Source organism: Narcine bancroftii, chromosome 2 (genome assembly GCF_036971445.1).
Source record: "Narcine bancroftii isolate sNarBan1 chromosome 2, sNarBan1.hap1, whole genome shotgun sequence".
Classification (NCBI taxonomy): Eukaryota; Metazoa; Chordata; class Chondrichthyes; order Torpediniformes; family Narcinidae; genus Narcine; species Narcine bancroftii.
Window position 1 is genome coordinate 224,522,961 of NC_091470.1, and position 26,184 is coordinate 224,549,144.

General features: G+C 41.7%; 1 long non-coding RNA gene across 2 annotated transcripts in view; it reads left to right on the forward strand.

The window, feature by feature from the left end:
• The first annotated feature begins 416 nt into the window (after positions 1–416).
• The window catches only part of LOC138755098 (uncharacterized), a 95,399-nt gene continuing 69,631 nt past the window's right edge, over positions 417–26,184 (forward strand). For both annotated transcript variants that reach the window (XR_011352024.1, XR_011352025.1), the window contains exon 1: positions 417–698. This is a non-coding gene — a long non-coding RNA (uncharacterized lncRNA). The remainder of the gene's footprint in view (positions 699–26,184) is intronic.

Here is a 26,184-nt window from a genome sequence, read left to right on the forward strand (position 1 = left end):
CAACCATGCCAGCCTGTCCCGCATCGGACTTGTCAGTCACCAACGAGCCTGCAGCAGACGTGGACATACTCCTCCATAAATCTTCGTCCGCGAAGCCAAGCCAAAGAAGAAAGAAGAAAAAATGAAAGAAATTGGGCAGCAAGGACTTGTGGGCCAAAATGGCCTGTTACCATGCTGTAATTTAAAAATCTTCATTATTTCCAATATGCTCAATATTGGATGATGGCTGTTGTGGCACAATGTGTTAATTAAATATATGCTTATAAAAAGAGATTAGAATTGGGTTAGCTGTTAGGTTGCATGCATTTCACAGAACAGAAGGTTCTGGGCTTTAGCAACATGTGCAAGCAAAGCCTGGAAATTGCAACATTTGCAAACTGAAACCAAAAAAGTAATAGTGCCTGGAACATCAGGCAGAGAATGAGAGAGAAGAAGTTAGCAGGAGGTAGTCTGAGGAAAGGCTGGACAGAAGAGGAGCTGCTAAAAAGGCTTCCTTTTTCAAGACTGGACAGAGTTCTGATCTGGTAGCCTGAGTCCATTCTCTGTGGAAATCAGGAGTGGCAGCTTGTGTTCCCGGTATGGCGAAGAGGAGAAGAACTCTGTGAGGAGAACCTGGAAAGAAGACAAGTTTCTCCTGGAAGACACTCCTGTTTGGGGTGTCCAACAAGCAACAACCATCTCCACAGCTTTCCTGCCTGGTAATTCTAAGTTAAGCACTGAAATTTGCTCGAATGTAATGTCTGTTTGATTCTGTGCTCAGGATTGAAGATTAATGGAAACTGTAGCCTTGGAAACATGGACAGTAGAAGATTGGCCAGTAAAAAGGACCCCAGTAAAAAGGACTTTCTTGAAAGTAAATCACACACACTTGTGCTTAGATTAGGTTGGTGTGGGGGGGGGGGGTGAAGGAGGAGGGATTGTGTAAATAACTTAGTGTTGATAAATTAAGGGTTGATCTTGTTCTAAACTCAGAGATTTCAACTAATTTTGTTTAGTTTTGGTGTCTTTCTATTGCTGCTGGTATATGGGGTTCATTGAACTCATTACACTGTACACCTTCAGTTCCATTTTATTGTTTATAACTGCTCCAGTCAATACCTTTTTATTAAAATGAAGAATAGAATTACCAACAGTACTCTCTGCACTCTATCCATGTGGCCATTTACATGATCTCCCTGTTTTGATCTGTTGGCTTACATACTTTTTGAACAAATTTATTTAGCTTGCAACCTTTGTCTCCCTTACTTCCCCACCTAAACTATTGACTTCCCCTCTCCATAAGTGAGTTTGCTTCATTCTTGTTCCATTTGTCTTCTCACTCTGCAAAGCCCAATTATGCCTTTTATTGTACATTGGTTCACTTCTCCATATTATTCCTTTTCTTACCTGGGCATCTTCAAAATCTCTATGTTAAAAGAAAAGTCAAAATTCTGGCCATTCACAGCATGGGTGTGATAGGACCCTGAGCTTCGACTTTGTTTTTGATTTCAGAAACAGAGACACCTTTCTTTCTCCTTGATTTCTCCTTGTCATGTCTCTTAGCCATCTGGGCACCAAATTATATATCCTGTACTTGAAAATATAACCTGAGTTAAGGAGGCATAGAGTTGCAGAGGCCATGAAAATAGGTCCTTTGTTCCAACTTGTCTCGCCTGTTCCTTAGGATCATCGGTGGAGTTGGAATGGTAGGGGACGAACTCCTCTGGAACCACCAACGGTGCGCAGTACACGAGCTCCACAGATCGAGCTTGGAGGTCCTCCTTTGGAGTTGTTCTAATGCCCAGTAATACCCAGAGCAGCTCGTCAAGGCTGACTTGAAATGTTGATTAAATCTTTCCACCATTCAATTGGCCTGGGGATGATAAGCATTCATATGATGAATTGTTGCACTGAGCAAGCGAGACAAGGCCATCCACATCAAGGAAGTAAATTGTGGTCCTCTATCCAAAGTAACATGTTCCAGTAAACCAAAACGAGACACCCAGGAACTGAGGAAAGCCCAAGCACAAGCGTCTGTAGTAGCACCTACCATAGCCACAGCCTCGGGCCATTGCGTAAACCTGTCTATTACTGTTAAAAGATAACGGTATCCTCTTGAAACAGGAAGTGGACCAATGATGTCCAAGTGGACATGAGCAAAATGCCAAGTAACTGGCAGGAAGGACTGCAATGGTGCCTTTCAATGCCACTGAACTTTTGCTTTTTGGCAGGCAATACAGGACCTCACCATTTGTATAACCTCTTTTTTAAGACTGTGGCACACAAACCTGTCATAAACCATATGAACGGTCAATCTGATTGATGGGTGTGAGAGACCATTCAGAGAGTCAAATGCTCGACGTTTCCATGATGCCGGAACTACTGGGTGTGGCTGTCCCATTGATACATTACAGAGGAGTAGTTTGTCATTAAACCAAACTGGACATCTTTCAATTGCGGGTTCGTGATTGCTGTCCGATAAGCATTTATCTCAGGGTCATGTTCTTGGACCTCAGCCAAAGCTGTGTAGTCAATACCTTGATCTATAGACGAAACCTCGAGTGGAGCAGAGCGATAAAGTGCATCAGCTACTACATTGTCTTTTCCAGAAATATGTAGTATTTTTGAGGAAAAATCTGAAATGAATGATAATTGCCATTGTTGTTGAGCTGACCAGGCCTCCGCAACCTTGGAAAATACAACTGTTAAGGGCTTGTGGTTGGTGTGCAATAGTAAAATCTTTGCCCTCCAAAAAAAGTAACACAAGTGTCAAATAGACAAGTAAATGGCCAAAAGCTCCTTATGAAAAGCATTGTATTTCTTCTCTGCTTCATGAAGATGGCAGCTGAAGAATGCTGATGGTTTCCATTGCCCTTTGACATATTGATCAAGTGCACCTCCTACTGGAAATGTCTATAGAAATGGCAGTGCCTGTGGCATCGTTTCCCTCTTCAGTCCAAGAGATGGTTCTGGCATTTCCAGACAGGAAATTAAAAAGAAGCTTCATGATACAAGCTGCTCCCGAAGATATCAACGGTAAAAATTTACCATTCCCAAGAATTCATACAGGCTTTTAACTGCAGCAGGACTTTAGTATTTGGTAATGGCCCCAACTTATAGGATTAATATAGGATTAATTACTTGATGATATGCACAAGATCATGTGAATGATGCATTTTATTAGTTTGGATCCAAACCAAATATACTGCAGTACATCACATTCTTTTAAAAATTGAGACTTGAGTTCCAATCTTCAGTATGCTTGCACATTTTAAACATTTAGTTGCGTGTGGGGCAGCACAGTTAGCTTACGGGTTCGCGCCAGTGATCCAGGTTCGAATCCAGCTGTCATGGATTCTCCATGGTTTTGTGTGGCTTCCATCCTCTAAAACATCTGGGGTTGTTGGGTGTAATTGGGCAGCATGGGTTTAAATGCTTCTACCATGCTATAAATAATTTTTAATTTATAAATTGTACTGCATTGCAATATTTGAAAAGTACTCATATTCAGTTGAGCACAGAGAGGTACTAACCTAAAACATCATTCTAGAATCAATGTAGATTCGTGCATTACATCAAGATATGCACAGCTCTCTTGAAAACGGTTAAATTATTGATGTCCAAAAAACACAATTTTTAGAACTATGCTATTTAGACAGTGGTTCAATAAATCTCACAGATATTAGATCACCCACATACAAGAAAATCTGCCAGGGTGAGCTAAGTGCACTGTTAACTATTCCAAAGAGTAGACAGAGCCGAGATGGCTTCCATTTCCACCCACAGCCCCTTGTGTGGGGAGTCAACAGTGAGCTATTTCACTTCAAGTTCTGCAGTGAAATAAAATGGGGACAAGAAGTAACTTTATAATCATTGCCATAATTATGGGAATGTGGTAACACTCAATTCTGCACTCGGTTTCCCAACATTTCAACAAGCAAGGCTCCCTAGTGTAAATTAAGGCCTCCTTAAAGGGTGATGTTTGCTAGAAGATCGATATTACCCAAAAGATTTAAATTAGGCCCCATTGAGTTGATTCAGTAATATGTTTACAACCATGTCTATCATTTTAATGCCTTTTATTTTTTCCTTCATCTTTCAAAAGTAATTGTTTTGAAGCATTCTTGTCCCCAAATAGCTCCACAAATGTGGCCATCATCTGTATATTGTTATTAGCTTTGAAAGAAACAATATTTTTGTTATTTACATCCCCAATTTAGATCTTGCGAGCAAAAGATGCATTAGTCATGGGATGTCAAGCCTCAGGTGTCAACTAATTGTCAACCTCTTATCTGCACAAACAGATAGTAAGGATTCATTGTTATGTGAAAACATTTGAATTCATGTAATAGCACAGCACAGATAGAAGTCGTTCATCTGTCATTTTCAAAGAGCAATCCAATAATTCCACTTCCCTATTCTTTCCCTGTATTTTTTCAGTATTTTTCTCTCAGCCATTCCTTTTGAAAGCTACTGTTGACTTAGGCACAGCATTTCAAATCTTAACCATTCGCAAAGTAAAAATCGTTCTTTATCAAATTACCTTAAATTCAAGGTCTCCGTCCACTGGAAAGGGATTCTCTACGATTTTAGGCATTTATATTGAAGTCATGGCTGCTCCATTACAAAATGAACTGATCTTCTCCAACGTTCAAATTTATTGTCAGAGTACATACACAACATCATCTGCAACCGTGAAATTCTTTTTCTGCAAGGGGGCAGGCAGGATTTCTAATTACTGCTAACTGTAAACTGTACTCAAAGAAAGAAAAACTAAAAACAAATTGACATTGCAAATGCAGGTCTATAAATGTACAGTCATAAATAATACGAGCAAAATACGAGTCCTTAAGAATCTCTGAATGCGTCTATTGCTCAGGAGTCCGATAAATTAGGAGTAGCCACTATTCCCGAACCTGGTGGTGTGAGTCTGGTGGCACGTAGACCTCCTTCCTGATGGCAGCAGCAAGAACAGAGCTTGTGCTGGGTGCTGTAGATCCTTGATGATTGCTGCTGCTCTCCAATGACAGCGTTCCCTGTAGATATCATTGAATGGTGGGGTGAGTTTTGCCTGTGATGTCCTGCGCTGAGTCGTCTACATTTTACAGTATTTCCCTATCAGAGGTATTGGTGCTCACATACCAGGCCATAATGCAGCCAGTCAGTACACTTTCCAAAACATATCTGTGGAAGTTTTCCAAGGGTTCTAATGTCACCCCAAACCTCTGCAAACTCCTGAGGAAGTAGAGGTGCTGGCATTAATATAATGTGTCCAATTTTCATTAATACATTTAATTGCTTGTTCCAGGAACAATCCTTGTCAATCTATACTGTATTGTCTGAAAAGCCACTGATCATTCTTAAAATGCAGTATCTGTATTGAACCCAGTGGAAATAATGGCACCAATCTGCTGATTTACCATGAGTCAGCTTCTCTTTTTGAGAATGAGAAGTTTTAAAATATTATCTCTGTTTCTCATTCCACAGATTCTGCTGAAAGCTTCCAGAATTTCCTGCTTTCATTTTATTACGAGCTCCCATTTTAGTAAAATGGGATTATTTCTGTAAGGGATAGTATAGACAGGAGGGACTGAATGGCCACAGTTGGCATTTAATATTTCATATAAGCATAACACAAGTCACAGTCCAGTGATAATTTGATATATTGGAAGAAATGAGGGAAGGCTTGTCACTATCTGTTCCAGATTTGAATCATTTATATAACCATATAACAATTATAACATGGAAACAGGCCATCTCGGCCCTTCTAGTCCGCACCGAACCAGTACTCTCCTCTAGTCCCACCTGTTTGCGCCTAGCCCATAACCCCCAATTCCCCTCCCATCCATATACCTAACCAATTTTTCCTAAATGACAAAATGGACCCTGCTGCCACTACTTCTCTCGGAAGCTCATTCCATACAGTTACCTTTCTCTGAGTGAAGAAGTTACCCCTTATGTAACTTCTAAACTTTTGCCCCTTAACTCTTAAGACATGACCTCTTGATTCAATCTCTCCAACCCTCAAGGGAAAAAGCCTATCCACATCAACTCTATCTATCCCCCTCAATCCTAAATACCTCTATCAAATCTCCCCTCAACCTTCTACAGTCCAAGGAATAAAGACCTAATCTGCTCAATCTTTCTTTGTAATCTAGATTCTGAAACCCAGGTAACATTTTTGTAAATCTTCTCTGCACTCTCTCTACCATGTTGATATCCTCCCATAATTCGGTGACAGAACTGCACACAGTACTCCATATTTGGCCTCACCAATGCCTTGAACAGTCTCAACATCGCTTCCCAGCTCCTATATTCTGTGCTTTGATTTATAAAGGCCAGCATACCAAAAGCTTTCTTCACCACCCTATCCACATGAGATTCTACCTTCAGGGAATGATGCACCATTATTCCTAGATCTTTCTGCTCCACTGCATTCCTCAATGCCCTCCCATTTACTATGTATGTCCTGTTTTGATTATTCTTCCCAAAATGAAACACCTCACACTTATCAGCATTAAACTCCATCTGCCACCTTTCAGCCCACTCTTCTAAGCAGTCCAGATCCTTCTGCAATCTTTTAAAATCTTTTTCATTATCCACAATTCCACCTATTTTAGTATCATCTCATATTTACTAATCCAATTTACCACCCCATCATCCAGATCATCCAGATCATTAATGTAAATGACAAACAGCAAGGGACCCAATACAGATCCCTGAGCCACACCTCTTGTCACTGACCTCCAGCCTCACAAAGTTATCCACTACAACTCGATGGCATCTCCCTTCCAGGCACTGTTGAATCCATTTAACGATCACAAAGTTAATGCCTAACACTTGAACCTTCCTAACTAACCTTCCATGCGGAACCTTGTCGATGGCCTCACTGAAGTCCATCCACTGCTCTACCCTCATCAACATTCCTAATCACCTCTTCAAAAAATTCAACAAGATTGGTCAAACATAACCTTCCACACACAAACCCGTGTTGAGTGTTCCTGATCAGACTCTGTCTCTCCAGATACTTACATATATATATTATCTCTAAGAACGCTTTCCATTAACTTACCTACCAGAGATGTCAAATTTACAGGCCTATAATTGCTAGAGTTGCTCCTTGAACCTTTTTTAAACAAAGGGGAACCACATTAGCAATATGGCAATCCTTCGGCACTATACCCGTCTCTAATGAGATTTGAAAAATCATTATCAAAGCTGCTGCTATTTTCTCACTAACTTCTCAAGGTCCTGGGGAAAATCCTATCAGGACCTGGAAACGTTTCCACCTTTATATGCTTCAAAAGCTCCAGTACTTCCTCTTTCTTAATCACTATAGTTTCCATAATGACCCTTTTTGCTTCCTTTACCCCGCACAATTCAATATCCTTAAATTCTGAAGAAAAGAACTTGTTCAAAATCTACCCCATCTCATTGGCTCCACACTTTGATTCTCTAATGGACCAATTTTATCCCACACTCTCCTTTTGCTATTATAGAAACATTTTGGATTTATTTTCATCCTGTTTGCTAAAGCAACCTTGTACCTTTTTTTTAGCTTTTCTTATTTCTTTAAGATTCTTTTTACATTCAATGTATTATCCATGCATCTCCTTTATTCTTTGTTTCTTATATTTATTGTAGGTCTCCCTCTTTTTACGAACCAAGTTTCCAATATTCCTTGAAAACCATGGCTCTCTCAAACTTTTATCCTGACAGGAACAAATGTTTTGTACCCTCAAGATCTCACCTTTAAAAGACCTCCATTTCTCTACTACATCCTGCCCATAAAATAAATCATCCCAATCCACTCCTTGCAAATCCTTTCTCATCTCCTCTGAGATAGCTCCCCCCCCCCACTTGAAAACCTCAACCCTAGGTCTTGTCCTATCCCTTTCCAAAATTTATTTTCTTTTCTTTCTTTGGCTTGGCTTCGCGGACGAAGATTTATGGAGGGGGTAAATGTCCACGTCAGCTGCAGGCTCGTTTGTGGCTGACAAGTCCGATGCGGGACAGGCAGACACGGTTGCAGCGGTTGCAGGGGAAAATTGGTTGGTTGGGGTTGGGTGTTGGGTTTTTCCTCCTTTGCCTTTTGTCATAATTACATTGAAGCTAATGACACTATGATCACTGGATCCGAAGTGCTCTCCAACACATACCTCCGTCACCTGACCTATCTCATTCCCCAACCGTAGATCCAACACTGCCCTTCTCTAGGCGGTACCACTACTTGTTGCTTTAAAAAACTATCCTGCACACATTTTACAAATTCCAATTCATCCAGCCTTTTCACAGAATGGGTTTCCCAATCTATATTTGGAAAATTAAAATCTCCCACTATCACAACCCTGTGCTTATTACAAATATCTGCTATCTCCCTACAAATTTGTTCCTCTATTTCTCGCTCCCCATTAGGTCATCTATAATACACCCCTATAAGTGTGACTACCCCTTTCCCATTCCTCAATTCCACCCATACAGCCTCCCTGGACAAGCCTTCTAATCTATCCTGCCTAAGCATCGCTGTAATATTTTCCCTGACAAGCAATGCACCCCCTCTTGCCCCTCCAATTCTATCACAGCTAAAGCAATGAAATCCAGGAATATTTAGCTGCCAATCACATATCTCCTGCAACCATGTTTTACTAATCGCTACCAAGTAATACTGCTAAGTGTCTATCCACACCCTCAGCTCATTAACCTTCCTTACAATGCTCCTAGCATTAAAGTATATGCATTTCAGAGATTTCCTACTACTTATACTGTTTCCCCCTATCTTTAACAACTCTTTTATGTTCTTTTTCTTTCATCTTCCCTCCATCTTCGTAGAGAATCTTCCTTCTCTATCGGCTGCCTATCCACCCCTAAACTTTGTCTACAAACTTTCCCTGTTTACAATCTAACCTTCTCCTTGCTGTTCTCCTTCGCTTGGTTCCCTCCCCCCAACCATTCTAATTTAAAGTCTCCTGAGTAGCCTTAGCAAATGTCCCTGCCAGGATCCTGGTCCCCCTGGGATTCAAGTGCAAAGACATTGTGATTTTGCAATGGAGAACCATGCTGATGGCTGAAGAGAAAACAGCTCTTTGAAGCAGTTCTTGTGGCCAGCCATTTCTGTGGAATTCAGAGCAAAGCAGGCTCTGTGAATGACTGGGCCTTTTCAGTGGATTGACCTGTGCCAGGAGGGTCCTTTTGGGAAGCAAAGTGCTTCATTTTGATTGTAATTAACAGTGAAGGTCACTTGGAGAGACCCGTGCCAGTGTCTTGGAAGCTTCATGGAGGCCACCCAGCTTAAGTCTTGCCTATCACAGGACTAGGAGTCTGATGACCACAGCTCGTGTGGATGGACATTTCTTCAAAGGCAACGCCAACAGAATTTGTGAATGTATAGCAGCCACAAGTCCAGTCTTCCCATCAGTAACACTGTCTTGTTCATTGTCTATTGCTGGTCGGTATGCACGGTTTGTATCAATTTTTATGTTGTATCTCTATAAAGCCCTGAATCCAACATATTTTCAGAATTTTTTTAATGTCTTGCCCTGTCACCCATCAAAAAATTTTCCTTGAACATCCTCATCTTTGAATTCTTCCATATCCTATAAAGTGAGATTTCCTAATTTTCCTACCAAACTATATTTCTTTGCAATTTTCTCCATCATGTGTTTTCTGCCAATTTCTATCCTGAACTTAATTTTCTTGCTCAGTATTTACTGATCCTCCATGTTTCGTGTTACAATGCAAATCCTGAAACGCTGTTCCACGTCCCTTAGTGTCCAATTTCTACCTTTGTCTTCCACTGATAACCATTTGCTCTTTGTATTTAATCCTCCAACTATCTCTGCTTTACCAGTCCTTTCATCCTTTGGTTTTCAACTCCATAATAAAATCTATTGTGTAGTCATTTATCAAGCACCATCCAAAAGTGTGCATGCACATCAATGACACTGCTCTCAGCCTGCCCAGTTGCAAAGAAAACAACCCTAGCTTGTCCTCATTGCTACAGTTTTGTTGTCCCAGCAACAGCTTCATGGATCTCCTTTGCATAATCACAACCTTTTTCCACTGACGGCTCTCTGCCACTCTGGGCTATGTAGCACTGAATCCCACGCCAGCACAATTTCCCTGTTAATTCTACCTTGGTTAATAAAAAAAAATAACATCCTTTGGGCTTTTTATTAACCTGTCCTACTACTTGTAAATGACCTTTTCACATACAGTCCAATTCTTCTCTATTTCTGCATATTATTCAATACCTTCCCATTTATTGCCCTTGAAGGCAATACCTTTTAATTCTCTCAATTAAATCCTGCTTTGATATTTTTCTGGGTGCCCGTGAAAACCATCCAATTCCTTCTTAAATCTTAAGCTTCCCCCGCGTGTACAAGCACAGCATGCAACAAAAAAAAGGTAGAATTACACAGTTCATTTATCTTAGAAAATTTTTAACGGCTGGTGTTTTTGACCCAGTTCTTGGCCGTTCAGAATCTCAGAAATAATGGAGCATCTCCACGCCAAGGAGGTATTAAATCAGCAAGGCCAGCCAGTGACTTCAATGGAAGATGAAACAGCGAGGACAAGGTCTGAAAAGACCCAATAGGCAGAGTGCAACAAAATCAATACTGTAAAGAAAGGTTGCTTTGGTGCTCAAAGTAAGTTGTGTTAATGCAGTGTCATTGTTGAAAGATCAACATAAAATGTTGAATAAACTCTTTTTCACTTCTGAGTGAAACACAAAAGTCTGCAGATGCTGTGATTGTCGTAAAAACCCGGAAATGCTGGAGGAGCTCAGCAGGTCTCGCAGCGTCCATAGGAGGTGAAGATATATAACTGATATTTCTGGCCTGAGCCTTTTGTCCAGGCCTGCACAGATGCTTCTTAGTGTGCTGTGCATTTCCAGTATTTCAGAGATTCACTATCCTCAGTAATTTTCCTCTGTGACAAGTATCTCCTCAACTTTTTGTGCCACCTCAATTTTCTGGCGCAAAATAAAACACCCACACTCTTGCAGCTAATAATACTGCATCTTTATCTTTGACAGACAAGTCAAGGCCACAAGCAAGTTTACTGTGGAGTATGACTTAAACTTACTTGGACTTGTAGACTCAGAGGAACATGCCTGTATGCCAGCCAATTTGCGCATCTGAACTGAAGCATGTGACACACGACTGAATTAACTACGTGGAGACACACAGGAGACTGCAGCTGCTGGAATCTGAAGCTAAACAACTAGCTGGAGGCACTCAGGGTCGAGCAGCATCTATGGGAAAAAGAGAATAGCTGATGTTAGGGGCTGAAACACTTCATCTTCTGTCATCGTCTATATATGTCGGTGCTGGTTCTAGGGAAAGATGCAGTGAGGAAAAGACAACCACGCTCACCTGAAATCTGAATCAAACTCCTATCTCTGTATCGAACCAAAGACCCTGCAGTATATTTTAAATGTTAGCCTATCAAAGAATTTCAGAATCCTGCAGACAGACCAGGAAACTAACTTCAATTCAGAAGCAACTTTCCTGCCAGTTGACCAGACCATCTTCATCACCAGTGAGTGGATATCTTTCTCCTATTGGTTTCCACGGCACGGAAACTCCTTTGCTCAACTCATCCATACCAACCAAGATGTTAATCTAAAATAAACCCATTTTCCTCGATTCTCTCTCTAAATCCTTCCTGCCCATGTACCCATCCAAATGTATTTAATAGCTGTTACTAATTGGCCGGTAAAAGCTCGGGCTAGCCCAACCACTGCTGACACTTTCACCTGGACGCCTCCCCGGGACCCAGGCCATAAAGCTGCTTGTCCCTTACACCAATGTTGTGAACTGGAGAAAAGCAGTATTATATATTTTGTTAATGTTGCTTCAAAAAAAAAACACCCATGGATCACCCATTCTCAAATCCATTCTGCCCCCAACCCCTCTGTACTCTGCTCAAAGTTCATAGGTTCAGCACAAAAAAAATTTCAAAATTGTATTCCTTACTTCAGGCGGGAACCCCTAAACAGGGGCTTGATAAATCTAGAAAAAGATGGGAATCAGATTTGGATATAGAAATTGATCCATTTTGCTGGTCCGACTTATGTTGATTAATACAAGAGATCGGCTGGTGTAATATAACTTCTTGCATCAGCTATACTTGACTCCACAAAGGTTACATAAATTCAAATCAGAAACACCAGACCAATGTTTTCAATGTAGTCAAGAAATAGGTACTTACTTGCATTCAACCTGGTCATGCCCTAAATTGAGGCCTTTTTGGGAAGATTTAGGTAATCTCCCAGAAAAAAATAATTACTGAAATTCGATACCCTCAGGCATTGGAATTATTTTTATTGGGGAATTTAGAAGACGCCAAGACCTAAAATGAGGCTGTCAAAATATCAATTAAAATTCATTCAGCTCGCTTTAGCAGGAAATGCATAGCAGTTACTTGGAAATCTGATTCCCAACTAGGTTTAGCCCAATGGAAGAAAGACATGCATAATTATGTTCCCCTCAAGAAGATCGCCTATAACCTCAAACAAGATTATATATTTTCCAGAATATTGAATTCATACCCAAGGTTCATCAGGGTAAATCTTTAACGATCCCCCCCTCCTGTCTCTCTCTCCACACCCCTCCCCCACCCTGGTGCTCACAGCGTCAAGGACCCTAAATAAGTCAAGTTATTTGTCCCTTGATGGGAATGGGATTTATCCTGAGTGAAGCCAATCTTTTCTTTTTCTTGTTCTTAATTTTTCTTCTTGGTTCTTGGGCGGGGAGGGCGGTGAGAGTTCCTCTTATTTTATCTTTCTCTCTATTACCTTTTTCTCCCTTTTGTTCAACATGGACATTGAATTTGCATTTTTGTAGTATTAGTGTAATTTTTATTTATTTATAATAATTGAATAACATGTTGATTATTTTCTTTCTTTTTCTCACTTTCTATAATATCGACATGCGGATCGATATTTGCATTATTTTGTTAATATTATGGATATCATTGCTTCTCTTTTTGATTATTCTTTGTTTTGACTGCACGCAATACAATTTTCAAAAAAGTCCATTGGCTCCCTTCCCTGTGAAGCAGTCAAGTTTTGCTTTCTGCACTATTTCTCTCTACCCATGATATAAAAAACTTAAAAAAAAAATAATTTATGTTACGCGAGGTGAGAAGAAAACCAGGCTTTAAATGTGCCATGGCCCCACAGGTGTGAATGGCTGCCAGAGATAAAACACAAGAAACATTGCCAAACAATATTATTTTAGTTTATCTGGAACTCTAACCCCTTTTTATTTCGGAACGCAAATTGCTGCTCTTGTGACAAAACTGCTAATAAAGCCAACAATGCCAGATAAAATATGACAATTTAGGAATGGATTGTTGTAATTGGATGTCATTTATTTTATTACAAAGCAAAGGACTGGGGCAAATATAATTATATTTCTTTTTGTAGCAAACTGAAATTTGAAAGCACAATAAAAGTCCACCATGCAGTTTGAGGGACATACTTGGAAATTAGTTCTCCTAAGGGAGATTATAAAGCAATGCTGAAGATATTATGTACCTGAGCAAATGGCATACAAGTTAACAAAACACACTCATGACATTCGGAACCATCTTCGTTCTAAAGCTCTCCCTCTAGGTAATCTTAAGTGCCATGCTGATTTAATCTGTTCATAGAGAGCACTCAGTCAAAGATTAGTTCATATACAAATGAGGTCATAAACAAACTGCATTTTATAAAAGGAGAAAAGAACATAAATCGAAGTTAATACAGTTTCAAATCAAATAATAATAATGTTAACTGAGAATATTACACAGCAAGTCCTTCCAGGCTTTGTGAAAGGGAAGTAAAAGCGATGACAGTTTGTGAATCCTATTCTGTATTATAGCATCTATTCATGTGATGTTCTCACAGGCTTTTGCAAAAACCGGCTGTATTTTGTATGAGTTATTTGAGAAAATTGGATTGATTTGCTAAGGAAACAGCCAGTGTTGGCTAGCGGTCAGCGCCACGCTGATACAGTGTCAGCGACTCGTGTGGAATCTGCCGCTGTCTGTAGGGAGTTTGTACACCCTCCCCATATCTGGGTGGGTTTTCCTCTGGGTGCTCTGGTTTCCTTCCATATTCTAAAATGCACAGAGGTTTTCAGGCTAATTGGGGTGTTTGGTGGGGGGGGGGGGCAAAAGGGCCTCTTACCTAAAATCTCAATAAGAGGTTGCTGCAATAGCAGGGAATTCCCAGTGGCAATCCATTCCAATTCCCTGCCCCATTCTAACACCAACATGTCTGTCCGTGGTCTCATGCACTCCCAGACTGAGACCACCTGCAAGTCGGAGGAGCAACACCTCATATTCTATCTGGGCACCCTCCAACCAGATGGCAATAACGTAGACTTCTCTGGTTTCCAATCTCCTACCCATCTATCCCCCATCCTTATTTCTTCTTTCCTCAAGCTCCATCTCTCTCTCTTTCCCTCTGTCTCCTTTCCACCAACTTTGCATTCACACAACCATCCCCTCACCAGATCAGTTCTCACCAATTTTGCCTATTGGTCTGTGCTCTTACCCCTGCCCTTTCTTCCCTTCTCTCCCAGCCTTTTTATTGAGGTGTCTGAATTTGCTCATACCTAGAAGGGCTCAGGCCCGAAATGTCAGTTATATATTTACCTCCTGTTGAGTTCCTCCATCATTTTTCTGTGTGTTTTATTAAAAAAAACACAGTCAGTTTAGTGGTTCATATTTGGGCACATCAGGGTTCCATTCTCACCCGAAAGATCTGACAAGGAGGCGCGATGCTCTTTTCCATTAGTTCTGTCAATTCAGTGAGGTTACTTGAAGCCACCCAGAGTCCAGTCCAAACCATTGGCAAACTGAGCTCCCCATCTGAACCTCCGACATGGTCAGGGAACCTTCAGTGCTCTCAGCACCTCCTTGCATCCCAGTTCTGATACCTGGTACCTCTCTGGCCAATTCGAGCCGGTCTCCAGCAGTCTGCAGCCCAGTGTGAGTCTTCCCCCAGCGGTCTCCCACTTGAGCCCACACCTCCTTACTCGCCACCATTCAGGGGCCCCTGCAGTCCTTCCAAGTGAAGACAGCGGAGAAACTGGACACAGACCAGAAGATCACTTGAGTGAACACCTTTGCTATGTCCGCCGTAATAGCAGTTTCTCCCAGTGGCAACTCGCTTCGATTTCCCACCCCATTACCATGCTGGCATGTCAGCCCTCCATGCATGGCCAGATGGAGACCCCCTGTAAATTGCAGGAACAGTACCTCGCATTCTGTCTGGGCACCTTCAAACAGATAGCATTAAGGTTGACTTCTCCAGGTACTGTTAGCTACCTCCCATCCCCCCCCCCCCCCCACACCTTCCCCTATCCCTTTTCCCTTCAGCACTGAATTCACAGAGCCAACCCCTTCCCTGATCAATTCTCACCTCTCCTGCCTTCCAATACATGTCGCTTTTTACCTGACTTCCCCCCTCCCCCACCTCAGTCTTTTCATTCAGACACCTCCCTGGTTTTTTTTTTGCTCATACTTTGAAGGAGGGCTCAGGCCCAAAATGTCGGCAGTATGTCTTTGCCTCCTACGGATGTTGCAAGACCTGCTGAGTTCCTCCAGGACTTCTGTGTTTTAACTAACATCAGTGCCTGCAGACTTTCATGTTTTATCGAAATCAAAAGGTTGCGCTTGGTGTAAATAATATTCTCAGGTGCATCTATTTGAATGCAAGGAGTGTTGTCGGAAATGGAGACCAGCTTAGAGCATGGATTGGCGCATGGAATGATGATCATTAGTGAAATTTGGTTCCAGGAGGGGCAGGACTGGCAGTTCAGCATTCTGGGGTTCCATTGTTTCAGACACGATAGAGCAGGAGGAATGAAGTGGAGAGTAATTCCATTGCTTGTCAGGGAAAACGTCACCGCTCTGCTCAGGAAGGACAGACGAGAGGGCTTGCTTTTGAGGCTATGTGGGTGAAGCTGAGGAATGGGAAAGGTATGACCACATTAATAGGGTTGTATTGTAGACCACCCAATAGTCAGTGAGAATTGGAGGAGCAAATTGGCAGAGCGATAGCAGACAGCTACAAGAAACGACATACCGAGAGAAGGTTATTTGAACCTTCCACATATTAATTGGGACTCCAATACTGTAAAAGAGATGAATGATTTAGATCTTGTCAAATGCGTTCAGCAACATTTTCCAAATCAATAATATCGAGGTACAACTAGAGAGAATGCAATACTAAATCTCTTATTCGGCAAAACAGAATATGTGCTATTGAGGGGAATAGCCACAGGGGTGCCCTGGACTGACCCACCACCATGTCCCTTTTCCTCTCCTGACTGTCACCCAGTTACCTGCCTCCTGGGTATAAATGATTCCTTGTAACTCCTGTCCATCATCCTTGCAAATGACCCAGACTTCATCCAACTTCATCTCCAATTCCTCAACACAGTTTTTAAGGAGCTGGAGCTGAAATTGTAGCTGTAGTGAAAATCATCAGGGATACTGTTGGTTTCGCTGACAATCCAAATTCTGCAAGAGGAGCTTGTCCCTGCCCTGGCTGCCATTCCCACTGTCTACGTAAAAGAGAAAAAAATTAAGAAAAACATCCTCTTACCTATACCTCTTTGCTGACCCACAGAATTCTTGCTGAATCCTTTTTGTTCCTCGACAGGGTTGTCCTTGCCTCAACTCCTGCACCACCCTCTGCGTCCCAAAGCCTCCGCCCCTCTCTCACACCGGCCGCTCCCAAAGCCTCCCCCCAACTCTCACAGTGGTTGCTCCATTTAAACTCCTCTTCCCTTTATTGGCTACAGCTAATTAGCCTATAGAGAAATTTAAACAAGCACCTGCCTGTCCTAGTGCTTTTTAAATGCTCTTCTCATTCCAAGTCCCACAATCACATATTGGAGGACCTCCTCTGGGGCCAGCGCATTGAGATAATCATAAAGGAGGCACATCAAAGCTTTTTACTTTCTCAGAAGTCTGAGGAGATTCAGCATTATAATCGAATACTCTTTCAAACTTCCCATAGGAGTACCCTGCTCGGGGAAAGTACACTGACTGGGTACACTGTGGTCTGCTTTGGTAATTCAAGAGCCCAGGAATGCAGAAAGCTGTAGAAAGTGTCTTTGAGATTACTGAAAGTAGTACAAATTAACAGTTTTAAAACTGCATGCATGAATAAATATTGCATTTAATATGATTTTCTTAAAATTTATATACATTTTTTGTAACAAAATGTGCATGTAACAATAAAAACATATGTGTGAATTTTGTTCTTGTCCTGCGGCTCTCAAACATCTGAGCTTTATCGTTTGTGACTCTTACATTAAGCAAGTTTGTCCACCCTTGGTGTATAACATGAAACTCATGATCACATCTTAGGTTAGAATCTTGATGAGGTAAATTCCAAAAGACTATTGCCCCTCATTGGGGAATCCTGAACCAGGTCATGGTGACTGCTGTGATTCAGATTCAACAGCCATCTGTGGCGAGTTGGCACATTCTGCCTGTAAGCAGGTGGCTTTCCTCCTCAGTTGCCCTGGTCTTTCTCCACATTTTAAAGGTGTGCTGGGTGTTAGTTAGCTTGGTTGCTGTGATAACTGTTCATGGGGGTGAGAGAGGTGAAAATACTGAGGTGTTAATGGGGAAACAGGGGAAAATAAGGTGCAGGGAGTGAGGTAGAAGATTGTTCGGAGAGCCAGCTGAAACTCAGTGAACCAAGTGGCTTCCCCGGTACAAAGAAGACATGAAGCGGTGAGCGCAATGCTATTACGGTGACCCGGGTTCAAAGCCAGCACTGACTGTAACGAGTTTTTATGTTCTCCCCGTGAGCTGCGCGGGTTTCCTCTAGGTGCTCGTATTCCTCCCACCCACCAAAAACATACAGGGCCAATCTGTTAATTTGTACGTTTGGGTGGCTAGGGCTCGTGGGCCATAGGGCTGCATGTCTAAATGTTTTTAAATGCAAAACAAAATTCTGAACAGTAAAAGGTGAAAAATATTTCCAGAATAAAAGGTAGTTTAATTAAACAGAAGGATAGAAATGTCTTCTCTCAGAGAATCGTGAATCTTCAGAGATCTGTACTGCAGTATATCCAAGACTGATATGGACAGAATGTTGGACTCCAGAGGAGTCGAGGCCTATGGGAACTGGGAGCTGTGGTTATTGATCAGATCACCCAAGAGAAAAATTAAAGGCAAAGCTGGCTCATGGAACTGTTGATAATGGTGGGTTAAAAAGCACCATATGTTTCAGTCAGCTGGACGTTGTTTCATTGCCCAGAACGTAATGAAATCTGCTTCAATTCGTACGGACACTCACAGGTCGAGGCCACTAGAGGGAAGAGTTAGTAGCATAATCTTCCATCTGCGCCAAAGAAGAAAAGGTAAATCACAGAAATCTGTAGACACCGTGGTTGATGTAAAAACACTGAATGCTGGAGAAACTGAGCAGTTCAAACAGTGTCCCTTATGTTCAGATGCCTGCCGGCATTCTCTCATGCTTTGATGAAGGGCTCAAGCTCGAAACGTTGGTGATGTATCTTTACCTCGATACATAAAGGGCACTGTTTGATCTGCAGAGCTTCTCCAGCATTTTATGGCTTTACCTGCGCCGTAGTAGAGGCAGTTTTGTTCCTAATGACAGATACAAGCCTCTTTCACATGCCCGGCAACGTTGCCAAGTAACTCCAAGTGACACAGGAAACTAAAGTAACAGTATGGTCAAGAAAGTGAGGAAACCACCTAAGTGGTACTGCTGGCAATTCCTGCCAATTGAACAAAGATAACACAGAACAATGAACATAGAATATCATATCACAATACAGGCCCTATGACCCTCGATGTTGTGCTGACCTAGATATTCCTACCAAAAAATACTAAACCCTTCCTAACTACTATTTATCATTCATTCCTTTCCCAGTCTCTTAAATGCTCCTAATGTTTCAGCATCCACCACCATCCCTGAAAAGGTATTCCAGGCACCAACAACTCTCTGTCTTAAAAACTTAACCCTGATGTCTCTCCTAAACTTGCCTCCCTTCACTTTATACTCATGTCCTCTGGTGTTTGCATTTCCCTCTCTGGGAGAAAAAAAAGCGCTGTCTGTCCACCTTATCTATGCCTCTCGTAATCTTGTTCACCTCTATTAACTGTCCTCTCATCCTTCTTGGGTCCTAGCTCTGCTAACCTTACCTCATACGGCTTATTTTGCAATCCAGGCAACATCCTGGTAAATCTCCTCTACACCCCCTCCATAGCTTCCACATCTTTCCGATAGTGAGCACTGAACAAAATAAAGTGTGATCTCACCAGAGATTTGTAGAGTTGCAATATGGCCTCTCTACTTCTGAATTCAATAACCATATTAATGAACCCCAGCAACTTGTAGGCCTTCTTAACTGTCCTATCAACCTGCATGCTGACCTTGAGAGATGTATGCATGTGAAACCCAAGGTCTCTCTGTTCATCCACACTCTTAAGTATCTAACTATTAACTCTGTACTCAGCATTCTGGTTTGACCTAACAAAATTCATCACCTCACACTTATCTGGATTGAACTCCATCTGCCACTTTTCCGCCTAACTCTCCAATCTTAACTATACAATTTTGTAGCCTACAGCACTATCCACAACTCCTCCAACCTTCATATCATCCGCAAATGTACTGACCCATCCTTCTGCTTCTTCTTCCAGGTCATTTATAAAAATCACAAGGAGCAGGGGTCCCAGAGCAGATCCCTGCAAAACTCCAATCATCACTCATCTCCAGGCAGAATATTTTCCATCCACTACTACTCTTTGTTTTCTACATGCAAACAAGTTTTTCATCCACACAGCCAAGGTTCCACAAGATCATGAGAAAATCATTGCAAGCAAGACTGACATATAAGCACGCAGTATCAACACAGAAACGTGCAAAAGACATTGGTGGATTGGTGTATTAAATCTTTCTAATGCAGCAATGCTGAAGTTCAGTCCAGTAACCATAAGTGTTACAAGAAGATTCCTTTAATTTGAGAGTAAGCTCTTCCTCATATTACCAGAGCAACACCTCTCCTTACCACGTGAATTTTAGAAATAACATCACAGTATTCGAACAAATTTGGGAACCGTACATGGAACACAACAGAGAAGTCCTACCGCGGACCTCCACCGCCTAAAATGACAGAAGGAGAAGAAGACGAAATGAACTGACCCAGTATGTAAAAGTAGAAGACACAAATTTCTGGTTTATTTTCATTGTGTGATGACATTGTTTGATGGGTTTAATGTATCATATAGGTTGAACATTGAGTGGGTAGGAAGGGGGGAGGTGAAGGAGGGAGGGAAGAGAGGGGGAAAAAGGGAGAAAATGATTGTGTATATTCAAGAGGGAAATGTTTGTGTGTATTTTGGTTAATATGGTTCATAGTGTAAAAAAAATAAAAATAAATAAGTGACTTACTTTGAGTTAAACAGTAAAATCACTAAACAGTTTATCGGTGTATTCCAAAACTTATTGGGTAAAATCTTGATGAGTGCGGATCAGTGCAACAGTGATATTATTAGCTGTAATAAAATCCACTGTATCATATCAATCACCATAATCAATCCATGATCTGCACTGGATAAGCAGATATACACTCTGATAACAAACTGGAAAGTCTTTGCCTCAAACGCTGCCACCCACTCCAATCCCCACCCTAACTCCGATCCCCAGCCCAACTCTATCCCAGCCTAACACCAATCCACAATCCAACTCCAATCCCCATCTTAACTCCAATCCCAAACCCAGCTCCAATCCCCACCCTAACTCCAATCCCCAACCTAACTTCAATCCCAACCTAACTCCAATCCCCACCCTAACTCCAATCCCAAACCCAGCTCCAATCCCCACCCTAACTCCAATCCCCAACCTAACTTCAATCCCAGCCTAACTTCAATCCCCACCCTTACTCCAATCCCAAACCTCTCCAAAGCCCAGCCTAACTCCAATCCGCAATCCAACTCCAATCCCCACCCTAACTCCAATCCCCAGCCTAACTCCTTCCCAGCTAATGTAAGACTGAACCAGATCATTTGGAATCTTGCTCCTTGGATGAGCTTCTGATCCCACATTCTCTCCAACACTTCCAAAGGCCAACATTCCCCATCTCTAGGATTAAGTTCTCTCAGGATCTGATATTATTTTTATTGTTATTAGTATTATAAGACCTAAATTAAAATTAACTATGTATCGAACTGAATTTCTACAAATTGCCTTAGAAGTTTCTAGGAAATGTATAGCGATATCATGGAACTCATATACAGATTTAGGCATGGAAAAATGGCATACAGAACTTCGTAGATGTATTCCACTTGAGAAGATTACTTACAGTTTAAAAAATAAATATCATGGTTTCTTTTGGAAAATATGGTGCCCCTGTTTACAACATGAGGGTATGTATGTTTAATAGACTCTCTGAATACCTTATTTCTTGGTGACCTCCAATATTGTCTCAACTCATCTCAACATTACAGCAGAAAACAAGAAAAAAAAGACAAGCAAAAACAAGCCATGTTTCGAATTGCATTACTGTGGAGTGATGCATTCAATGATATTGACCCTCATGGACTGACCTTTTCTCTCATGGAAACTTCTCATTTATGCTTTTTACACAGCTGCTGCATTCCTACAAATTGTTCCAAAAATTCTGGAACGCAGTCTGTGTAAAAGGTCCTGAAGGTCAAATATCGTTCCACTATTTTACCTCCTGGACCCCGAGAGAATTTCACGGATGCCTGGGGTCTAAACACAATGCAAGCATTCAGCAGAAAAATGGGACATTATTGATGACATGTGACGCTATACATCACACATAGGTTATACATCGCAGTTGACGTCGACACGGGGGCGTCCCACGTCGACTGAAAATAATGCATCTGAGGAATTGAATGTAAATGCGCTGTGAGATCTGAATTTTTGGCATTCTTGTTGTTCCAGTGCGAATGGCCACTCCAGAAGGTAGTTGTGACAATTGTTGGTGATGGCAAAAATACGTCAATTATATGTAAAAAAACATATTTGTTAGCAAATATGTTGGGCTGAGAATAGGCTGATGGAATTTAATACAGATAAGTGTAAGGTGTTACATTTTGGAAAGGCCAATCTAAATAGGTCATATGCATTAAATGGTAGGCTATTGAGATGTGCAAAGCAACAAAGGGATTTAGGAGTTGTGGTAAATAGTACCCTCAAGGCTGATACTCAGGTAGATGGTGTGGTGAAGAAGGCATTTGGAATGTTGGCCTTCATAAATCGGAGTATTGAATTCAAGAGTAGGGAGGTTATGATGAAGTTGTACAAGGCATTGTTGAGGCCAAATTTGGTGTACTGTGTACAGTTTTGGTCACCAAATTATAGGAAAGATATAAACAAAATAGAGAGAGTGCAGAGAAGGTTCATGAGAATGTTGACAGGATTTCAAGGTTTGAGTTACAGGGAAAGGTTGTGCAGACTAGGGCTTTTTTCTCTGGAGTGTAGAAGATTGAGGGGGGACTTGATGGAGGTGTTTAAGATTTTAAAAGGGACAGACAAAGTAAATGTGGATAGGCTTTTTCAATTAAGAGTGGCGGAGATTCAAACTAGAGGGCATGGTTTAAGGTTGAAGGGGGAGAATTATAAGGGGAACATGAGGGGAAATTTCTTTACGCAAAGGGTGGTAGGGATGTGGAATGAGCTTCCGGCAGATGTGGTCGAGGTGGGATCATTGGTTACATTTAAGGATAGACTGGATAGTTACATGGAGAGGAGAGGACTGGAGGGGTATGGACCGGGTGCTGGTCAGTGGGACTAGGAGGGTGGGGATTTGTTACGGCATGGACTAGTAGGGCCGAACTGGCCTGTTCTGTGCTGTACGTGGTTATATGGTTAAATGTCTTCAAACAGATTTATTGCTCAGGTTTCTTCAAACAGCTTTCAGGAACTTTAAGACTGAGCAGGGTTTTATGAGAACGAGACTCTATTTTAAATTTAAAAAGTGGCCTCCAACTGAGATTCCAGCTCATCTCTGATATTTGAACTGGCTGCACAATACTTATGATAGAGGACAACTCGTGCATTATTTCCAGTAATTTTGGTTGCATTTACAGAAGTAACGTGAAAAATTTAAAATAAAAATTTCTTTATTCCATGGTGCTCTTGCAGTGATAATCTGTGCCATTGAAATCGCCCCCCCCAAAAATTGAAAAATAAACTTCAATATTAAAAGTCTCCAAAAGACCCTCAGTTTAGCCATTTTGTTCATTTGGGTAATTTAATGAATTTCATTAGCTAATTCATAAAGCCAAAGGATTTTAGATGACTATTATAGATGGATAAATGCAGAATACCACACACACTAACGTGGCAAGGAAATGGAAAAGAGAAGCTTGATTGCGGCATTGCTACAGCTGCAGTAATGGCACAGAATGGCAGAAAAATTGCTCTGCAAAGCCATACAGAGTTGGATATCATGAATGCATTGCCGTTGTAGAGGCATGGATAGAAAGGAAACCATGCAGCTACATTAGTGAAGCCAGATTCCAGACAAGAGTGAAACATGGAGGTCTGCAGACGAGGTGATTGTAGGAAAAACACACAGAATGCTGGAGGAACTCAGCTGGTCTCGCAGCATCCATAGGAGATCAAGATGTATCACCCTCGATACAGGCCTGAGACCCTCTTTTTTTTTCCAAACTAACCTTTATCACAAATGTTACAAATAATAAAGAATGTTCTGCATATGTACAAAAGAGAGCATATTGCAAAACACTGAGATTTTCAAGTATTATCAGATTGCCACTTAATTCAGATGGTGATTCCTCTTGCCAATCTGTTCATGGGTTAGGCTTGTCCTTCCAGTAAACTCAGTCAGACCATCCACGCTACCATGCAACATTCAGGAGCGTAAAGAGAGCAGGAGGTTCCTCAAGAGAAAAGTAGAAGAAGAACATAAGTAGAAGAAGGACTCAGACCCGAAACATTGGTTATATATATTTTCCTCCTGTTGATGCTTCGAGACTGGCTGAGTTCCTCCAGCATTTCTGTGTGTTTTTACAGATTTCAGACTAGCTTGGGAAGGTCAAGAATAGAGGTAGGGAACATCTACTTTCATTTTGCTGCTAAATATAAGATTGCTATAGACGCCTTGGCTGCAGGAACTTAGCTGGATTTTTAAAAATCTCCATCAAGGACATCTACATGAGGCGGTGTCTTAGAAAAGCAGCCTCTATCCTCAAAGACCCACCACCACCACCACCACCCAGGCCATGCCCTCCACACTCTGCCACCATTGGGAAAAAGTACAGGAGCCTAAAGCTGAGGCCTCAGCAGAACAATCAGGGCAGCTTCTTCCCCGCTGCCATCAGATTCCTGAATAATCAATGAACCAAAGACTGCCTTACTTTTCATACACTATTATTATTTTTTAATAATATTCTGACCGCCACCTATGACCTCTTACCTGTTAGCCTATGCTTTTCCTCCGGCCTCTTCCTCCTTCCTCTCCATTTCTCCCTTACTCTTCTTCTGTTCTCATCAGTGTAATAAAAAAGTAACCTGGCCAAGCAATAATAGTGTAAGATGGAGACTCTTGTCACAGAGATGCATTCCATTGACAAGATGAACAGAATTCAGCACCTCGGAGACACAAAAGCTACAGATACTGGAACAGAGTCTCGTTCTCATAAAACCCTGCTCAGTCTGAAAGTTCCTGAAAGCTGAAGAAACCTGAGCAATAAATCTGTTTGAAGACATTTGCTAACGAATATGTATTTTTTACATATAACTGACGTATTTTTGCCACTGGAACAACCAAAATGCCAAAAATTCAGATCTCACAGCGCGTTTACATTCAATTCCTCAGGTGCATTATTTTCCGTCGACGTGGGACGCCCCCGTGTCGACGTCGACTGTGACGTATAACCTACATGTGATGTATAGCGTCGCGTGTCATCAATAATGTCCCATTTTTCTGCTGAATGCTTGCATTGTGTTTAGACCCCAGGCATCTGTGAAATTCTCTCGGGGTTCAGGAGGTAAAATAGTGGAACGATATTTGACCTTCAGGACCTTTTACACAGACTTTCTCCCTCCCCTTTACGTTCCTGTTTACTCTGACCTTGACGAAGTGTTCAGGCGCGAAACATGGGTAACCCTTTCCTTCTTTTGCCTGCTGAGTTTCTCCAGCACTTTTGTTGTGTATTGCGGAAAAAAAATTAAATTTCCAATTATTAACTACCAGAAAAAAACTTCATTTTCTGCATCAGAGGACTTAACTTGCAGTCATTAGTATCACATTATTAAAAGGATACCCACCTTTATCATCAAGAAACCTGTCGAGCTGAGGGAAGTTTAATGGGCAATTAGTATGGAAATGTAGCAACATCATGAAACAAGGAGATTAATGCTGTGAATGCCATTACAATGTTAATGACTGTATGGCAGGAAATGTCCAGAAACATGACAGCAACTAACATCTTATGGAGGAATCCCTTCAGGATGATGTGCTTCATTTGCACACTATTACCTCTCCAGGGAACTGATTGCCAACCGGAGAAACACTCTGGGACAAGAAATTTTTATGAGAAGCCTTTATGTGCCTAAATGCAGATTGGGTAATCACTGCCGTTGGTTGGTGTAAATCTGTATCCAATGAGTTTAACATCCCTAACCATTCTGACAGCAAAATCCGTCTAGCCGCTTTCAGGTGCATTCTCCGCCAAGAATACGCCTGCGGAAGTGGACGCAGAGCTTTGGAACTGTCATTCAGGTGGCAGCCCTGAAAGCCTCAGAGTGCAATCTAGCTCCTGTCCACTGTAGCTTTCAGGCAGTTGCATTCAGATGCCTCGGGGGATTTCAGTGCTCCGGCGATTATGCCTCCCGGAGGAGGGTTTGAAAGTGCGCCTTGGAGGCGCCTCCTGCTCTTTCAAGCCGATTAAGGGTAGAATATGTGGCTTTACCTCAGGGTATTCTGGCCACCTGAAAGAGCCTTATGTCTCTCTCACACACATACACTCCCTCTCTCTTTCTAACCTCTTCTCTCCCCTTTCCAAATGGTTTCTCCATTTTGCTGTCTCTCTGCCTTTCATGCCTTCTGTTCAATATCACCTCTGCTCTCTTCCCCCTGTTTAAATTTAAATTTAGATATACAGCACGGTAAACAGGCCCTTTTGGCTCTCAAGCCAGTGCCGCCCAATTTACACCCAATT